Here is a 19,574-nt window from a genome sequence, read left to right on the forward strand (position 1 = left end):
GTGGCAATTACACCAATTGCTCGCTGGAGCATTTTATCAATAGATGTTACTTTTGTCAGGTGGTTGAGTTATAAGCCCGCCTCTGGAACACTTACATTTCCCCATTTTGCTCATGATCCTCCTAGTCCCTTTATAAAGCAAAAAGTCAAATCAGACTTACCCCCACAGGTTTTAGTAATCTAATTTGATGGATCAAGATGAATGGCCAAGCTCAGCCTCGACGGGACGCGCAGTGGGAACCACTGCAGTTAATGTAGGCCCCTCCGGCCACGTTCAGGAGTGCTGGCGGCTTCCTGCCACAGAGAATGCTGTGGCTTGTGGTCCTGGCCATGTGCCCACACAGAAGAGTGCCCCATGCAGAGGAAACACCCCGCAATTAATGTCCGGTTAATTACCAGTAATATTCATTACTCTGAGTCGTAGCCCTCCCCGTCCCAGTCCAAACCAGATGAGCATAGCTCCTCCCACCAGAAACTCCCAAGAAATCTCCATGCCCGTCCCCTCCCTCCAGGCCACTCCCATACCCTTAGGCATATAACACGTGACCCCCAGAACCACAACCTGCACCACCAAGCACAAGCAGCGGATCAGGGAACCCGGACTGGGATGGGGAGGGCTACAACTCGGAGTAATGAATATTACCGGTAAGTAACCGGACATTACCTCCTCGTCAGCCCTCCCCGTCCCAGTCCAAACCAGATGAGCAGATACCAAAGCAAGAATCGGCTTCATTGAATATCAAAAACAGACTTTATTTAGCACAGCAATAAGTCATACCACGGGAGCAGAACGCAACACTGAGTCCCCAAACCCAGCAGACTCAGTCCCACCCACCACCAAACGATAATTGGACATAAAAGTGTGAGGAGAACTCCAGGAAGCAGCCCTGCAGATATCGGCCATGGAAGCCCCCTGAAAGCAAGCCCAGGAAGCAGCTACCCCCCGAATCAAACTTCCCTGAACCGACCCAGGTGCCAACACACCACAAGCCTCATATGCAGCACCCACAGCCCAGCGTAGCCAACAACTGAGAGTAGTCCCAGAAAGCTTCAGACCCTGACCGACCAGGCCAAAGGTCACAAAAGGGAATCCACCTTACGAAAAGGCCCAGTACACAGCAAGTACACCTCCAGAGCCTGCCAGACATCCAAACAGTGCAGCCGCACGTCAACCTCCGAAAGAGGATCCGGACAGAAGACAGGCAACACCAGATCATCGGAGCAGGTAAACGAGGAAGGGACTTTGGGAACAAAGGAAGGATCAGGCCTCAGAACCACCCGATCAGGAAAAAAACACAAAAAGGGTGCCGAACAAAGCAAGGAGCCCAACTCACCAATCCTTCGAGCCGAGGTAATAGCGACAAGGAAAAGCACCATGACTGTCAAAAACCGCAAAGAAACCTCAAGCAGAGGTTCAAATGGTGCCCCCTGCAAAGCCCCCAAAACCAGAGGCAGACCCCAACTAGGCGCAAAGGACTTAGTGACAGGCTTCTGGAGGAAAGAACTCAGCAACAACCTGGACACCAGAGGGCCCACCGGCTCACAGTCCGAACCCTGAAAAGCCCGAACAGCCGCCCACTGATCCCACAGTGAGGACACAGCCAGACCCAGGTCAAACCCATCCTTCAAAAAATCCAAGACATGCACCGGATCTACCTCTAACGCAGACCACCCCCGAGACATACACTAAGTCTGAAAAGACACCTGATGTCTGGCATAGGACCGAAGAGTGAAGGGGCGCCCGGACCGCTGAATAAACTCAGCCACAGAAGGAGAACACCTCAAAGCCACTAGGTTCATCCTCTCAACAGCCAACCCGCCAGTCGCAGGTGGACTAGACACCCCCGAGACAGAGGGAGAAACCACAGGGGAAAAGGGACCACCTGCGACCTCCAGCAAGGCCCCACTGATAACCTCAACAACAGAGGGAACCAAGTCCTCCTGGACCACTCCAGAGCCACCAGGACCACCAAGACCCAATCCAGCATGATCTTTAGCAGGACCCATGGAAGAAGAGCAATCGGGGGAAAAGCATACATCAAGCCCCCCTCCCACCGGAAGGACAGGGCATCCACCCTCCAAACCGTGTACGACCGAACCAGAGAACAAAACCTCTCCCTCAAGGCGTTCCCAGGAGCGGCAAACAGATCCACCACCAGGCAACCAAACACCTCTCGCGTCAGGCACATTTCGGACAGGGAGGGAAACACCCTGCTCAGGCGATCTGCCTCCAAGTTCAAAACCCCCTGCAGATGCAAAGCCCTCAGAGACAACAAGTGCAACTCCACCCACATGCAGATCTGGTGAGCCAACAGGTTGAGGGATGCCACCTTCGCACTTCCCTCGCGGTTGACATAACACACTACCACCGTGTTGTCCGTCCGCACCATTACATCCCTCTGGAGGACCCAAGGAAAAAAATGAGCCAACACCAACTGAACCACCTTCAACTCCCTCCAATTCGAGGACATGCCAGCCTCCATCACAGACCATAGCCCCTGCACCGACTCCTGAGCCAACACCGCCCCCCAACTGAGTTCGCTGGCATCTGTCATCAGGACCAACCTCTCCTGGGACACAAAGGGCGAGCCCAGTAAGAGGTTCCATTCCACCAGCCACCAGGACAAATCCCAGGTGATGCCCACACACCCTGGAATCAACAGCTCGTAATCCAAAGAGGCCGGATCCCAATGCCCCAGAACATGATTCACCAGGGAGTACAAGTGCAAACGGGCCCAAGGAACAATCATCACAGTAGCCAACATCAGCCCTTGAACACGCAACCACTGGCGAGCCGTGGAAGACTGAGACCCAAACACCTTCCTCAGCTCATGCACCAGAGTCAGTCTGCTGGGTTCAGACAGGAAGACTTTTCCCAACCTGGTATTGAAAACCCCCCCAATGAACAGCAGTTCCTGAGTGGGGCAAAGATGGGACTTCTCCAAGTTCAGAATCCACCCGAACTGTAGAAGGAGCCCGCAAACCTCCTGGGAATGTGCCCGAACCTGAAGGAAAGAAGAGGAAGAAATCAACCAATCGCCCAAGTAAGGGAACGCCCGGATCCCCTGAGCATGCAACAAACCCACCAAGGGTGCCAACACCTTAGTAAACACTCTAGGAGAGGCAGACAGTCCAAACGGCAATACATTGAACTGGTAATGATCCACCCCCACACAGAAACGCAGGAACCGTTGCGAAGCCGCGTATACCGGCACATGAAAGTAGGCATCCCGGATATTCAGAGAAGCCAGGAAATCCCCCACCGACAGGAAGGGAAGAATCATCTGCAGAGTTACCATTTTGAAGGACCAGTGAGGGACACACAAATTCACGGCCTTCAGATCCAGGACAGGACGGTAGTCCCCATTCGGCTTCTGGATCAGAAACAGGATTGAGTAAACCCCCAACCCTGCTGACTCACAGGCACCCTCACCACAGCCACTTTGGCAACCAAGTCCCGGACTCCGTCCAACAGAGCACAACACTTCGAGTGAGATCTGGGAACAGGGGTGGCCCTGAACACCTCCATCAAAGCAACCCCAAATTCGATCCAGTAGCCCAGCTGGACCATCTTCAGGACCCACTGATCTCAAACAAACTCCTCCTAAACATGAAAAAAAGACTTGAGGCGACCCTCAACAGGCATCCCCACCGAACTCCCCAAATAGTCATGACTTGGAGGGACCTGCAGAAGAGGAAGCATCCTGTTGACCCCAGGATTTGTGGAAGGAAGGGACACCCCAGCCACGTCCCCTACTACGAAAGGGCTGGGCCGCCATCTTAGATTGAAATGCCTGTCCAAAAACCAGCTTATAACCCGCAAGACCTGAGAAGAGCGGACCGAAGCCAACAACTTCTTATCCTAAGCCGTTTTCTTAATCAGTGCCCCCAATGGTTCCCCAAACAGTTTAGTGCCCATGAAGGGAAGCTTCACCACGGCAGCCTTCTGAGCAGCTTTCGCCTTCGAAGGCTTAAGCCACAACTGCCTCCGAGCAGCCACAGAGGCCCCAGCCGGTGCCGCCGCTGCACTAAGGGAATCGAAGGACAAATCCACCATGAAACGCAACTGCTGCTCCAACAAGGACAAAGATTCTGAGGGATCCTCATCCTGCAAGAGCTGCACAGAAATACCCTGACAGTCTTTTAAAAGTGATTAAACCAGATAGCTGGTGTAAGTCGCAGACCAGACAGCAAGATTAGAGGCAGCAAAGGACCGCTTCAAGGCCCCCTCAACCTGCTTGTCCCCAGGATCCAAAGGAACTACATCTTCGGACACCACAATGCTCTGACACGCCATACCAGCCAGCTGGGAATCCACCTTTACCACAGCCGGGAATTCCTCAGCGGACCCCTGTAAAGGATACCTCTTCGCCAGAAACCGGGTAAAGGCATGTTTGTCAACATCCTTCCATTCCCCCTCCAGCACATTCCTCACAGACTTATGAATGGGGAGGCTCTCAGGCTCCTTCTTCAGCTAATCAGTGAAAAAGTATTCAGACTCTCCACCCTCCAAGGGACTAGAGAAGCCTAAATTGTCCCAAACATGTTGCAGACCACAGCGAAGGTCTGCTCCCTGTACAAAATGACCCTTCACCTCTTCATCAGAATCAATGTCCAGATCGACCTCCGTCGAGGCATCCAATTTTTGCTTTTTAGGCTCCTGGGGACCACAAGCCAGAAAAGCCACAGCCACTGCGGCCTCAATCATCTTCTGAGCCTCAGCCAGGGAAGGAGCAGAGGAAGGGCCAGCAACCACCGCCTCCTCCTCACATCCGAGCACACCCTCAACAGAACCTCTACCCTCCATGATGGACGCAGTAAAGCAGACAAACCACCCGTCCATAAATACCCAGACCAATCAACCAAGGCCGGAAGGGCCAATCAGTGAAACACCACGACCCATAGCCGATCCCCAACCGGACCGGAGGCCGGCTTCCAAAACAGCCAATAAGAGACTATGGCACAAAATATAAAACAACTGATCCACGCAGGCCCCTGCCATAAAGAACAAAAGCTGACCATGCCCCCAGAAGCCGCCCACGAGAGAGAACACTACAGGTAAGGCACCCCAGACACGCCCTCTATCCCAGCACACCTAGGACAGATCGAAATCCCCAGGTGCTGAACCCAGCGCATCACAGGCAAAGAGGCAGAGACCCGACATGCCAGGAAAACCCGGGAAATCCCTTGCGGACTTTAAACAGGCCGCAACGCATAGTACGCAGCAAGTACCCGAGCACATACGGACTCCAAAACAGAAGCCAGAACCAGGGAACAGCCGCGGCTCTTAAAACCACGCAGCGCCCCCCTCGGGACCTTCGTTATGAATAGGAAGGGAATCAAAACATTAGGGCAACTCGGACTCGGAAACGAGAACTGAGCCCCTCGCGCAGAAGACCTCCGGTGAGGAGCCATACCGCCACCCCTTCGGCGTGCAGATAAAGGCACAGCTGCACCCACCACCTCCCCTTCCTCCCCGGTTGTTCCCACTAGAGCAGGGAATCATCCGGAAGAGGAGAAGCCGCATCAGGACCGCAACTACGCCAGTAGGCCGCCCGGCCTCCAACACCCGAGTCTCGCTACAGCAGGGACTTAGACACGCACCCATGCAGGCACGCAGGGCATAACGACGGCAGCTCAAGCAGAACGCCACACACTTACCGACGGGAGGCGGTAGGCCCCCCCATGAGAGGTCAAGCCCGGAAACAGTCCAGCAGAAAAAACAAACAGGTTCTGGTTCTGGGGGTCACGTGTTATATGCCTAAGTGGGAGTGGCCTGGAGGAAAGGGATGGGCGTGGAGTTTGCTTGGGAATTTCTGGTGGGAGGAGCTATGCTCATCTGGTTTGGACTGGGATGGGGAAGGCAGACGAGGAGGTAATGTATGAGCCTCCTGTCGAGTACAGGAGTGCTGGTGGATTCCTGCTGCAGAGAATGCTGGGGCCTGTGTTTCTGGCCCTGTGCCCTAAACCAAGAATGTTAGGCCACAATCACTTTGTTCGCCATGTAAAACATACTAGGCCACACTCAGAAAAAAGCTTGCAGGTAAGTTCATTTTTACCCCAGCTACTTCCCCTACAACCCCTCAGGCTGCCCTTGCTTACAGGTAACGTTTTACCGGTTGCTGCAGAGCAGGCGAGGGGCACCACTGACACCGGTGAACGGTGTGGCAAGATGGATCAGCAAACAGGGCCCCCTGCCCCAGGGACCAACACCTCAGTGCTAGCTAGTCGCAAGCACACTTTCCTGATGCACTTGCTAGTGGACGTGATGGGGCCACCGGCCCATGCTGGAATCAGCCCTGCTGCGGGCTGGAAGCTTCTTGGTGAAGCCTCATATGTGGACACAGCTACCGTGGTGGGAGCCCTCCTCGATTCCCAGCTGAAATCACAAAATCCAATGAAGAAGGAACCACAATTGGTCTCCCTCTTCTCTTGAGTTTTATTTTCGTTGAGTTAGACTTTCTTGGGCTTAATGGACAATGAGCAGAGGTAGGATCATGCAGACAAGGGGCATGGATAATTTGGGTCAGAGTAGAGAGTCTGCTAGGGTAGCCAGGGTATTAGAAAGAGCAGTTTTAGGTTTGCATTCTGGAATTCTTCGGTGAATGACAAATTCTGAAATACATTTTTGGTTGTTGGTGTTTCCTATAGAAGTGTTTAGCTTTACCTATAGTTTAATTAAAAATAATTGTTTTGATATCATCCCTGATGCCATCATTATGGCTACCTAAATAAAGTAAGCTCTGTTCCACTGTTACTGTTCATCTTCATCACTGTAGTGCTCATTGGCGCCCACCAATCCTCAGGCATAAGGACACATAACTTAAGTGAATTGTTGCACAGCAGATACCAGAGGACAGTTATTAGACACAACTTTTCTGGCATATGTGCCAATGCACTCCAGGTGCAGGGTAGGCATAGGAGCCTTATGTACTAAACATGGATTTGGTAAAGTGGTCGCAATTTGCAGGCCAACATATGTAGAAATATGTCAGTTCACAAAATACCAAATCGTAGTGGATCACAATTCAGCATACCTCGTAAATATTAATGATATGGGTTGCACATTGTGACCCACTAGGATTACCTACAATCACAGGCACGGTGGCCAGATTACTTCTAAATAAAACAATCTTTTTTTTTTTAAATGCAGTCCGTTTTCCTATAAGGAAAACAGAATGCATTTAAAAAAGAAAATAAACACTTGTACAAACATTTTTTAGGACAAACAACAGTCCCTGCTCCTAAATTTTATTATTTTAATCATGCATAAAGGGGTACCCTTTCTGTTTGTGGATAGGTTACCACTTGCTTAAAGGTGGTGGTAAATTATTAATGTTTTGCAGCCAGTTTTGGTCACAAAACATTAATGCATAACATAAGGGATCAGTCTGTGTTAAGGATGGCCTTAACTCGCCCCTTCCAAATACCGATTCTTTGTGGTTTCCTAAGCCGATTTAACGATTTGGAAAACATTTTCTGTAACATTAAATGTGCTTTAGGGCATTATTAACTGGGTTTTAGGGTTCACAAATCCTGTGATTTACTACATCAGAGGGTTTGCGAATGCAAAAACAAATCATTACATGAGGCCCATGAATTGCTGCTTCTAAAGTCCAAAGCAATGCTATGTTTACTTATAACTGTTACAGATCCTACTGTGTGTCTCATTAGACACTGATTCTGATGACATTGCTGTGTCACTGAACCTTGTCCTCAATGTATATTAGTGCTGGTTCGACTGGCTAGTTGATACTGCATAGACAGTGGTTAAAGCAGCTTTCTGTACTTTGCCTAACTTAATCTGAGCACAACATGTGACAACAGTCCATCATAAAATGCCCTCGGAATATACTGTGATTTTGGGGAATGTCAGCTGGTAGTAAGTAATGTAACTTCTGTGTGATAAATACAGATCGTCATGAAGTACGGTGTGCCCAGCCTGTGCACACTTAAGCAATTCTTTTCACATTACCCTTTCAAAAAGTGACATATTGATGTTGTGAGATATTGGGTTGTTTGCTGAGGTTTATTCAAGCAACAGCCACAATCCCCATCAAGGTGAGCCACAAAAAGTCAGTAAATTACCTCGTGCTTAACCCTCTGGTAGCTTGGCACAAACGTGGTCAGGCTTAACTTAGAGGCAACGTGTCTAGTATTTATGCAGCACACAAACAGTAACAAAGTGAAAACACAACACAAGAAGACCCCCCACTCCAATTTAGAAAAATAGAGTACATGTGAGTAAAGTATTTGACACCATAACAACAAAAATCTAATCAGTAAAACCAGAGTTATGAATTTGTAAAGTTTACAGTGAAATCGAGCACCTAAAAGACCAAATCACCAACAGCAGATATCTAGTTGTGTGAGACAGGGGTAAAGTTGAACATTAAGGCCACCGCAGTGGAGAAAAGTTCAGATATATAAAGTGGATTGGCCCCGGTCACAACTTACATATGGACCTATAAGAAATTTCAAGTAAAAAGGTCTGAGATGGTACAGTTCAGCAGGTTAAGGCAGCTGGTGGTGTCCGAGGAGGAGGAGGAGGAAGCATCGTCCACGGTGAGGCATTGGATGAACTCATAGTAAAGATTCCTTTGATCTGAGTTATTCTCTTTTTATGGAAGTCAAAAATCTTCAGCAGGACAAAGCTGCAGAATGTAGTCAATGAGGGCTCCACGAGGCCGGATACCCCTTCTGCAAGGAGCTGCTGAACAGGATTTGCTGCTGCAGAGAAGAACGTTGTAGGCGCTGCTGAGAAGTCAGGCCAGCCTGCGATGCATTATGGGTGGATCGAGGAGTAGGAATGTCCTGGTATCCTCTCTGTTCTGAGAACACTTTTCAGCCAAAACATTTTTAAGTCCCAGTTTTTGGATTTGGGCTATCTGGGCACCTTTTGCACCACTTCTAAGGGTCTAGGACTAGAGAGGCACCACTTGGAGGCGCAGGACTCACTCAGGCAGGGTCCAGCTGTGGGTTCAAGATAGTTGGAGCCCTTTTTGTCCCTAGGGTTCTGAACAGGTCAGCCATCCTGCCCTTGCAGTCACTCTGGAAGTCCTCGGTTCATGGTGGTGTGCAGGGCTCAAGCAGCAGGGCAGGCCTCCGGGGTGCAAGGCAGACTTCAGGTAGCAAAGCAGTACTTCTTGGTGCAGCAACGCAGTTTTGAAGTACACAGCAGGCCAAAGCAGAAGGCAGTCTTCTGACAGCCCTTCCACATGTCCAGAAAGTGAACTAAATAGCGGGTCAGAGGGACCTATTTTTATGCCTAGTGCCTCCTTTGAAGTAGGAGAACATTCTGAAAGTTCCCCTTTTAAAAGTGCTCTTACTCTATTGACTTGCAAGTGGGGCTGAGATGGCCCATCCAGGTGTATCTAATGCTGCTATTGTGTGCCTGTCTGGGGGGAATATACAAAGGCCAACTGCCACTCACACCCAGTCGTGTGGCCCAGGAACAGACTGCAGTCACTAAATTGGGCATGAAAATGCAATTTCAGAATTGTGACTTTAAATCCAAATTTACCATTAAAGATGGTTTTAAATTACAATTTTCTAGACACCAAATAAGACTTTCCTACCTGCCCCTGGTTTAGCACTTATTAAATGCAAAACGGGAATCCAATAATATCCTACAGGAAAGGAAGGCCTCACAGTAGTGAGACCTGAATTTGTGAGTTTTTCACCACTAGTACAGGTAAAACTTAAAAGTACCACATTTTAGTTTGAAAGCACCCTCACCTAGAAGCAGGGCCTACCTTAAGGGTGACCTATATGTATTAAAAAGATTGTTTGTGGGGCATGGTCTGACAAAGCATGGCGTAGGATGTCTCCTGCCAGAGCTTCGGACCCCAGAGGCTTTTCCAAGCTATTGTCAGAAACAGGGCTGTCTTAGACCACCAAATCGGACAGCCTCGGCCCCTTGTGTCACCCGCTTCAAACCGGTTGGAGGTGGAATCATTGAGGCCTCAACTGGATGCTGTGGATGGCGCTCTCCTTGGATGGCTGAAGTGAGGGTGCGGCCATCTTGATTGCAGTCCCGGTGAGTGGCGGCCTTACATCGGTTAGCTGTTACCGCTGGGCTGCTGTCGCTCCCTGGGGATACTTGTCTTCCTGAGATTTGGGTGCTTTTCTCAGGGTTTGCCCCCTCCCCCACCTAGGTGTTGTCTGCCCATGAGGTCAGATTGCGGGGGTCTCCGGCAGCGATCTTGGGGCCTGGAGAGTGTAGGTGGCCGTCCGAATGCCTCCCCTGGTGCTCTGCCCTGGGGGGCCTCTGACTGTCCCAGCCTTGCCGCTTGACTCGGCGGGCAGTTGAGGGAGTATTGGTAGCAGTTACGGCTCTGCAGGGGACTCCCGAAACAACCTACCCACGGCGCTTGGAGCCTCGCGCGCCTGTAGCGGCCGGGGAGGGTCACCTCCAAGTGGCCATCCAGCCCTCCGCCTGGTCCCCTGCTATCGCTCGCTGCCTGGGTGGGGCTGCAGAGTTTATGACAGGGCCAGAGGCAGATTTTTTGTGAATGTTGCTCTAGTACCCAAGAAAGAGGTGAGGGGAGAGCTGGGGAGGTTAATTTTAGCCCTGGATGGAGAGTCCTTGCACCTTTTCCCCCTGGCTTTTGATCCTCTACAGCATGCCACGATGCCTGATCTGACCCCAGGATTTGCCTTAATTGCAATGGTCTACACTCCTGGAAGATGGCCCCCGCCCTCAGTGCCAAAGGTGCGTGCTGCTGTGCTGTGGTTCACAGGTCCTATTGGTCTGGCTTCTACCTGTTTGATGCTGTCACTCTGGGCCCTTGAGTGCAGTGTGTAGCCCCCTGCATGCCCCCTGCATGCCCCCATTGGGGACCCTTGCCCTCTGAGCTGAAGACACCAACTGTCCACTCTCTGGAAGGCTGGTTTCCTGGCACCTGGGGCCCTCTGCCATTAGACCTGCTGGCAGACCCCCTCATATACATACTGGAGAGACTCATCATAGTGCTCTGTCGTAAGCTTGGAGTGCTCTTTTTCCTACACTGTGCTTTGGCGTGTTCCTTTCACCCCTACCCGATATCACACCTGGATACTGCGGTGATATAATCACTTCGCTGTCACCCTGCCTCCATGCCGTGGCAGTTCCAACAGGGATGCTTTTGGGACTATAGCTTAAGACATCTCAGTATTCTCCCTCTAGAATAAATCAAATACATCATTAATGGAGTTAGCTACAACAAGGGCAAAGCCTTCGTCTGAGACTATGCTGTCTGTGCCTATCAGCAAGTTTGCAGGGATAGTTTCCTTCAGGAGCTTTGGATGGAGATTGGCTCCCTCAAGTCTGAATTAATGATGTGCCTTCATGAAATTCAGAGAGATGTGGAGGGGCTCAGCTAACAGGTCAAAGACATGGAACAAACTTTGGATTCTCGCACTGAAGACCTTGAGTCACTGTGGTGCCGGATGGCAAGCCTGGAAGACCAGCAAATTGTTCATCAGCTAAGGCAAGAAGGCACTAAAAAACGCAGTCGGACATACAATATCCTTGTCAGAGGCGTCCCGAATGGCATAGAGGTCTTGATATATCATGGCTTTCACAGCTGATATTTCCCACGCCATACGGGGGGATCCAGAGGCTTCCCTACTGGTTCTGGATAGGGTGCATTGAGTGGCGGTGACGCCGGGTCTGATGGACTTCCCTCTCGACATTCTCACACAAGTGCATTACTTTGTAGAGAAAGAAGCAGTACTACAGGCCTTTCGAAAAAGTCAGACCTAGTGTACAAGGGGCATACCATTCAGCTGTTCCAAGACCCGATGCCCACCACTGTGTAGAGGCGTTGGGAATTCTGGCCAGTCACAAGCAAGCTCTCAGAACTTGGCATTGGGTCACCCCTTTACTATTATCTTTAAGTGGGTGCGCCAATGCAAGACTATACAATCATTGAGGGAAGCAACCCATCTTCTGAACATGTCGCAGACCACGGAGGCAGCCATTCCCTGTTCCACTGGCTCCCCAACTCGCCCTGCACTACCCCCCGGCCTGGACTACTGTCCCTCTTAAAAACACCTCCAAGCACAACAGGGATCTTATGTCTTGTGATGCCTAAAGAGACATTATTCAGCACCTTCGCAACATGGTGGATCTTCTGTGCTTCCACCTTCGACATCGGAGTCAAATTGAAATACTGCACTCACCCGGACTGCTGGAGGTGGAGGTGACCTAGAGATGTCTATCCCCTCTTGGACAGATTTTTACTTTTGAGGCCTACCCTCAAAGGGTGGCCTCATTACAGGATCTCTTGTGCTTCGGGGGGGTTGAGGAGGGGTGGGGTGGTTGGGTACTACTTGTGTTGCATGGCCAGGACTGCTCTGTCTTACCACCCTTATGGTTTCCCTATAGGTACTACTCCACCATAGGAGATACAATGGCATTTTGCTGGCCCTGATGCTCATAGGTCCTGTGGTCTGATGGCCCTTGAAAGTGTAGTGGCCGTCGACCCATCCCGCAAACCCAGACAACCAGGACGTGACATCCCCTGTATGATCAGAGCTGTTAGGCATAGGCTCTACCCAGTTGTTTTGGCCTGGTTGGCCTTTCATACATGTTCACTTCCACGTGCGCATTTTCCTTCTTAGGTTATCGATCATCCCGGGGGACCACTCTTTAGACTTGCAATTGCATCAGTCGCAGCACACACATTATACGGTTTTCTGACTCACTGTAGAGGGCCTGGCCTTTCATTCTCTCTCCTTGGCTCTCTCCTTATCCCCCTCACCATTGTCTCCCTGGAGATGCTTATATCTGTTACAGGGAAATACTTACCAATCCATGCCTATGACTACTGGCCCGGGATTAAAATCCTCACTCTCAATGTGCGAGGACTCAACACGCCAAACAAAGGGAAACAAGTATGGCGTTATCTACTTCAGCAGAATGTCGATGTTATTTTCCTCCAGGAGACCAATCTCCTCAGACAAGATACTCTCTGCATGAGACACCCTGCATACCCCCTCCGTTATAAGGCCTATGCCTCCACCAAGACGGCTGGCTTTGCAATCTTTTGCTAGTCCACCCTCTGTTCCGGGGTCTCAAGGGTGGTTTGGGACGGGAAGGGCCGCTATCTGAAATTAACGGTACAACGTGGCTCGCGCACCCTCACTCAACTTAATGCCTTCACGCCAAATAAGATCCAGGACGCATGCCTCAGGGGCTTGCTCAAAGTCCAAAGTTTGCACATTCACCAATCTTATTTGCGCATTGACTATCTCTTATTCACCCCATCTTTATTGCGCCATCTAACAAGACCCTGATATCGGACGTTTCAATATCTGATGACACACATCTAGAGCTTCTTTGGACTCGACTAGAGGGTAGAACTAATTCTTAGCCATAGTGGATCCTCCCATTGCCGCTACTGCACGATCCAGTAGGTGGATACCTGACAATACATAAATAACTACTTCAAACGTCACTCACACCCTGATACCTCAGAGGATATCCTTTGGGATGGATGTAAGGCTACCATTCGGGGAGCCATTTCCACTATTTTCAATGGCCGGACATGAGAGGCCAGGCTGGTTAAGACGGGCCTTGCAGCTGATATTAAGGGGCTGGAACACCTTGACCACTCTGCCCCATCCAGGTTCACTAAAGAACGCTTATCATTTTTGAGGGGCCAGTTACGGGCGCACTGCACTAACAAGGCTGAATGCCATTTATTGGCACTGAAAAAAACATACTATGAGGAGGGATAAGGTGGGAACTCTTGTGGCACAGAAGCTTTGGCAGCATCGGAACCGGCACTCATATTCCTGGGCTTCAGTCTGCAGATAGCACCTGGGCAACCTCGGAGGTGGCCAAACAGTGGCTGTTGCATGACTTTTATGACGCCCTTTTTATTGACCCAGGCCAGGTTGGCTTCATTTGTACCAGACAGGGGATGGACAATGGCGCACCTGGTAGAAAAACCACACCACCACACTATTCCATCCTGCCTCCTCTACCTCGATGCAGAAAAGGCTTTTGATATGGTCAGTTGGCCATTCAAGAGGGCAGTACTCTTCAGGATAGGCTAGGGGCCCGTGATGATCTCAAGAATAATGGCCTCTAATGTCTCCCCCAGTGCCAGCATCCGTGTAAATGGAGGTTGGTCTCAGTCTATCCAGTTGTGGAGCGATACAAGACAGAGCTGTCCCCTCTCACCTCTCTTGTTTGCCTTTGTAGTGGAACCCCTAGCAATTGTTATTCAACATTGCATAACATCATGGGCATACCCTTTGGGGGGCGATCGCACCAAATCACCCTGTATGCCTATCACCTTATATTGACCCTCGCCCTGCCTGAGTTCTCCCTCCTGGTGTTGGTGCAGGCATTGACTGCCTTTAACAGGTCTTGGGTTTTAAAATTATTATGGCTAAATCTCAAGCCTTGAATCTAATGCTGCCCCCACAGCCTTTCACTCCTTTTCAGTAGGCCCCTCACTCTATTTGATACTTTGGCCTCAACTTGACGCCCTCCCTAGCTACTTGAATGATGGCCAATTGGCCAGAATATTGGAAAACCATTCTGGAAGACCTTCATCATTAAAATCCATCATTTCACGTTTGCAGGCTCGGTCGACTAAATGCAGTAAAGATGCCCCTCCTTCCCAAGCTCCTATACCTCTTCCAGACCCTTTCTACCACGATCCCTCAAGATGAGATTACGTGCCTTCAGCGTGACGCACGCTCTTTCATCTGGAGGAGCAAACGGCCTCATTTCTCTAACTTCATATTGATGCTACCCCAGGACAGTGGGGGATTGGGATGCCCCAACCTTCTTGAGTATTATTGGGCAGCTCACTTACGATTTATCTCTGAGTGGGTTGTGAGACAAGCAGTGGTTCCACATGGACCATGATATGGCTTGTCGACCCCTCTGGGATCTGGCATGGCTCCCATAACATGTGAGGCCACGGAGTGCCTATATCAATGTCCCTATGAAAACTGTCCTTGAAATATGGGATAGGGTGGTCTTAAAACAAAATCATACCACCTTCCTTTCAACCAAAACCTCTCTTGCGCAGAATCCGCAATTTGTCCCAGCCTTACAACCACACTCTTTTCCACATTGGAGAGAGGGGGACTGCGCACCCTTAGAGACCTGTTTGAGGGTCCTTAAAAATGTTCGACCAATGCCAGCAGGACTTTGGTCTCCCCATATCCACAAAGCTACAATATATTCAACTTTGCCATTGGGCTCTCTCTCTGCCCAATGCACAGCAAGTCACGCACCGCCTCACTGCTTTTGAGACCTCGGTCCAATCGTTTGACAGGACTCAGGAGCTGATCTCCCTTGCATACCAGGTCCTTCAGCATTCTTCCCCTCTCAGCCCACATCCTTAACAAACACAATGGCACGGGAGGTTGGTGAAGATATAATCAGGAAACAATGGGAACAACTTTGGCACGATATTCATAAAATACATAAATACATTTCAAACGTGAAGCTACATATAAGATAAAGACACACTGGTATCTCACTCCGAAGCGCCTACACTCTATCTTTCCTGCCACCTCACCACTCTGTTGGTGTTGTACAACAGTGTCAGGAGACTTCATACACATATAGCGCAGCTGCTCCATTATGGCAATGTTCTGGAAAGATATTCTTAGTCATATAAGAGAGACGTTAGGGTTCCCTCTCCCAGAGTCCTATTCGACTATTATTCTGGGCGTCTGACCTCAGCACTTGCAAGCTATGTTGCACTCGGACTGACATTTAATCGGACACATGTTAGGGCAGCCAAACAACTGACAGCATTACATTGGAAAAATCGCACACTTTCCCTCTGGCTCATTGGTTTGCATGCATGTGGCAGGTCCTCACCTTGGAAATTCGGACTCATAGGATCACCTACACTGAAAAGAGATTCACTCACATCTGGCAACCCCTAGTACTATATCTCTCGAGACTGGGCAACTCACATTTCATGCCCCCTAGGCTTACGGTCCTCCAGCTTTTCGATTTATTCTTACGCTTTGTTATACAGCGCATCCTTGCCTTCACTGCCCTGTACTCCCCCTGTATGGGTCCCCAAGGGATACTCTCTCGCAACAGATGACTGTCTTAACCTACACGCTAACTCCCCTTTTACAAGCGCATCTTTATATTCCTTCTATGTTGTGTTGTTGAATGTTTACTTTATCTATTATGTTGGCACATGCTAGCTACACTACTTACAAGGTTCTTTAGGTCCATGGTGATCCTTTCATAGTAATGGGGATGTAAAATGGCTATATTGTGATGCTCTCTCAAAGCACTGATTTACCCCCCAGGGTTAGCCTGGCAGACAGGACTGGGTTGCAAAGGATCATTGTGCACATCCGAGAGTTTATTTGAAGTCACCCCTACATCAAATGGACTTTTGGGTACAAGTACTGGGTCTCTGACCCCTTGAAATCAGACACTTCTGGATCTTGAACTGAACCTCTGTTAGAAGGACTGCTCTGCTATGTAAAGGATTCCACTGGACTACTTTCCTGAAAGGACTACTTTTCAGCTTGATGCCTTGCAACTTCCTCACTCTGCTGGAAGGAGACCTGGACTTTGCCTTCCCTCCAAGTGATCTCCAAGGGTTACCAGGTTTGCCTCCTGTTTTACGAAGTCTCAGGGACACAAAACACTTCCTGCATTTCTGCTGGTGCTGCTAGAGTCTTCCTTCTGTGAGTCCTACCCTTTCCTGAAGTGCCTCCTTCAAGCTCTGGGCCTAAGAAGTGGGTTCTGCAGCTGCCTTCATCACCTACAGCTCCTGGGCCCATGAAAGCTTTTGGGCTCTTTGTGACCACACTGGGACTGCGCTGCTTGCTCTAAGGGTCAGTGCAAGCCACCGCAGCATCACGCTCTTGCACAGCAAGCATCGCCGCCTGCGACTTCGAGGCACCGTCTGCCATCTGCGATGTCCGGCTGACCCTTAGCACCCACAGTATCATCACTAGTGGCACTCTCCTTGCTCCTGTCGACCATCTTCCCCATGCATGGGGTACTTTGCTTAGCTTGAGAAGGTAAAACTTCAGCAGGACCTGTTTAGAACTGTATCTGATCCGATTAATTACAAAGTTAGCGATCACTTCAGGCTTTTATATATATTGGGATGAGTTTTACTGCATTCTTCCAAAAGAGATGATAATTAAATGCTGTACTCAGTGTTTGGATCAGATCGCAAACATTGTCCAAAAATTAGGAATATTGACAGAGAAATCTGAGATCTTGAGTGGAAAACAAATCAACCTAAAGTCATTGTGAAGAAATACTCATCATTTATTGGTATGTATAACTAATTCAATGCAAATTTTAGAATGCATGTTTCTGTTTGCAATGTTCTGTCTTTCACTAAGACGCCTGCATTTTACCTGAATGAGGGCAACCCTAGCAATTACTGAACAGAATTAGGTGAAAACTAGCTCTTGAATCCTTTATTTGAACTGTAATAATGTGATGAAACCTCTTTTGCTTTAGCCGTATAAGCAAAGGTCACAGGAAATTCAAACTGGGAGCAAGTTCTAATGAGACGCCTGCTTCAGGTGCGCGGCATTAATCATACATTGGCTGATACTGAGACCTGAGGTTTATACTTCGTACAAGTCTATTATATTTCTCCCGTCAGTGCTTGGTGCAGCTGTGCGCTGTTATTTCCCTTTGTTACACAAAGAACAACAGTTTGCTCGATAATTACAAATTGTATTGTTTGCCTTGTATATGATAACGAAAGGCAGAATGTGACATTTTTTAGAATGTGAAAAGACGACATACTTTCACACTCAAATCATAATCTGCTGGAAATACATTTAAATGTGCATTTATTTCATTAATGCATTTTGCTTCATATGTTTTTAACTGATCTTTGCTTTCCATGTCTCTATACATTGTAGAACAGAATAATGTATAAATCTGTTTGGTGCAAGTTTAATTATACACGTCTATCTATCTATCTATCTATCTATCTATCTATCTATCTATCTATCTATCTATCTATCTATCTATCTATCTATCTATCTAACTTTCTGTCTGTCTGTCTGTCTGTCTATTCTTCATCCATAGAAGAGTGTATTTGCCATAATGAAATATGCCATATTTATTATAGCATTCCCGTGGCTTAAAACATTCTTAAATGGTTTTAGATCAAGAAACAGTATCGTGATTTCAGAAAGCTTTCGCTTGCAGAAGGCTATTTTCACATAAGGTAACCCTAAAGGATTCTTAAAAGCGTTCTCCCGGGGAAAAGAGTCTTAAAACGTTTTCGTATGGCTCAATCCTCTCTTAACGTTGCATTATTTCACGGATACCATTTGGTTCCCGGTTTAAAACATTCTAATACTTCATTACCTTGTATTTGCACATTTTGTACATCTCTTGGTAAAGAGTACCTCATCTTCAATGTTGGAAAATAGAAATGTGATTTTCAGAAAAGTAGTGGGTTCAGCAAAATGTTTCTGTAATGTTATCTGTTGCTCAAGTAGGTCTTGCATTCCCTCGGTGAGAAGATACTACCTCATGCTTATTAGTTTTGTTTCAGTAACAGTCTCTATCACATGGGCATGTTCCATTGACTTGTTTTGAGAGGAAAATGTAGAAGAAGCCTCTAAAATTGCATGTGATGGAGCGGGGATTCAAAAAAGAAACCCGCTGTTGTTAAGTACCCCTTAACATATACTAATGTTAAGTAGATAGAATACTAATGTGCACCTATACATTACATGATGGTAGATCGCTTCGCAAATTCCATGACATTAATCTTAACCAAACGTAAATAACCAAAGATGCAATAATGTGGTGAGAAGAATGTGTTGTGAATGGCTTACACTGCAAATTGTGCTCATAGTATATTAGAAGGCATGTCATGTGATGCTTAAGTAACACTAATTGTCGTTGCTTTTACTTATGCCTTGCTGAAATAACTGCTAACTTGGCTCTGAATAAAGGAGGGTGGTTAACAGTGAACGTTTCATTACCACATTATTAATAAATGTCTGTTTCAAGTTATTTTAGTAAAAGGACAAGTCGCCATGTTTTTAAAATTGACTAAACTGTGATGAGTGAGACTTGCAGCGTGCACAAACCACGTGATACTGTGGAAAAACTTGCTGAGCCTGCTGAAAGAATGTGATGCGGTGAAGGACACGACACTTGAAGAGTGGCCAACGTGTGTGTTTCCCTGTGAAAGTCTGCGAATTTATAAAATGTATAAACTTTGTCCTTAACATGCTACGTTTTCCTCATGAGAGAGTAGGGATGTATATTGAATAGATGGGAAACGAAAATGAACAATGGGGTAGTTAAAGAAAGCATGAGCTAATGTCGAATGACCATCCACCCCTCGTTTTAACCAATCCCGTAGCTAGAATGGGTGACATTAGCAACTTTAGTGGGATGGACATGTACAAAAAAGGGTATAAAGAATAGGTGATTTAGGAGTGGGCTTAGAACGGGTCGCTGCTGCGAGATCTTTGAGGGAGACGGAGAGAGTGAGGGTGTGTTGCTGATTGTCGGGTTGCAGGGAGGCCTAGTCGATCAGTCCTATCTTTATCCTGATCTTAAGACTTTGATCCCTGACACTCTGATCGGGG

This window comes from Triturus cristatus, chromosome 3_1, assembly GCF_964204655.1.
Source record: "Triturus cristatus chromosome 3_1, aTriCri1.1, whole genome shotgun sequence".
NCBI lineage: Eukaryota > Metazoa > Chordata > Amphibia > Caudata > Salamandridae > Triturus > Triturus cristatus.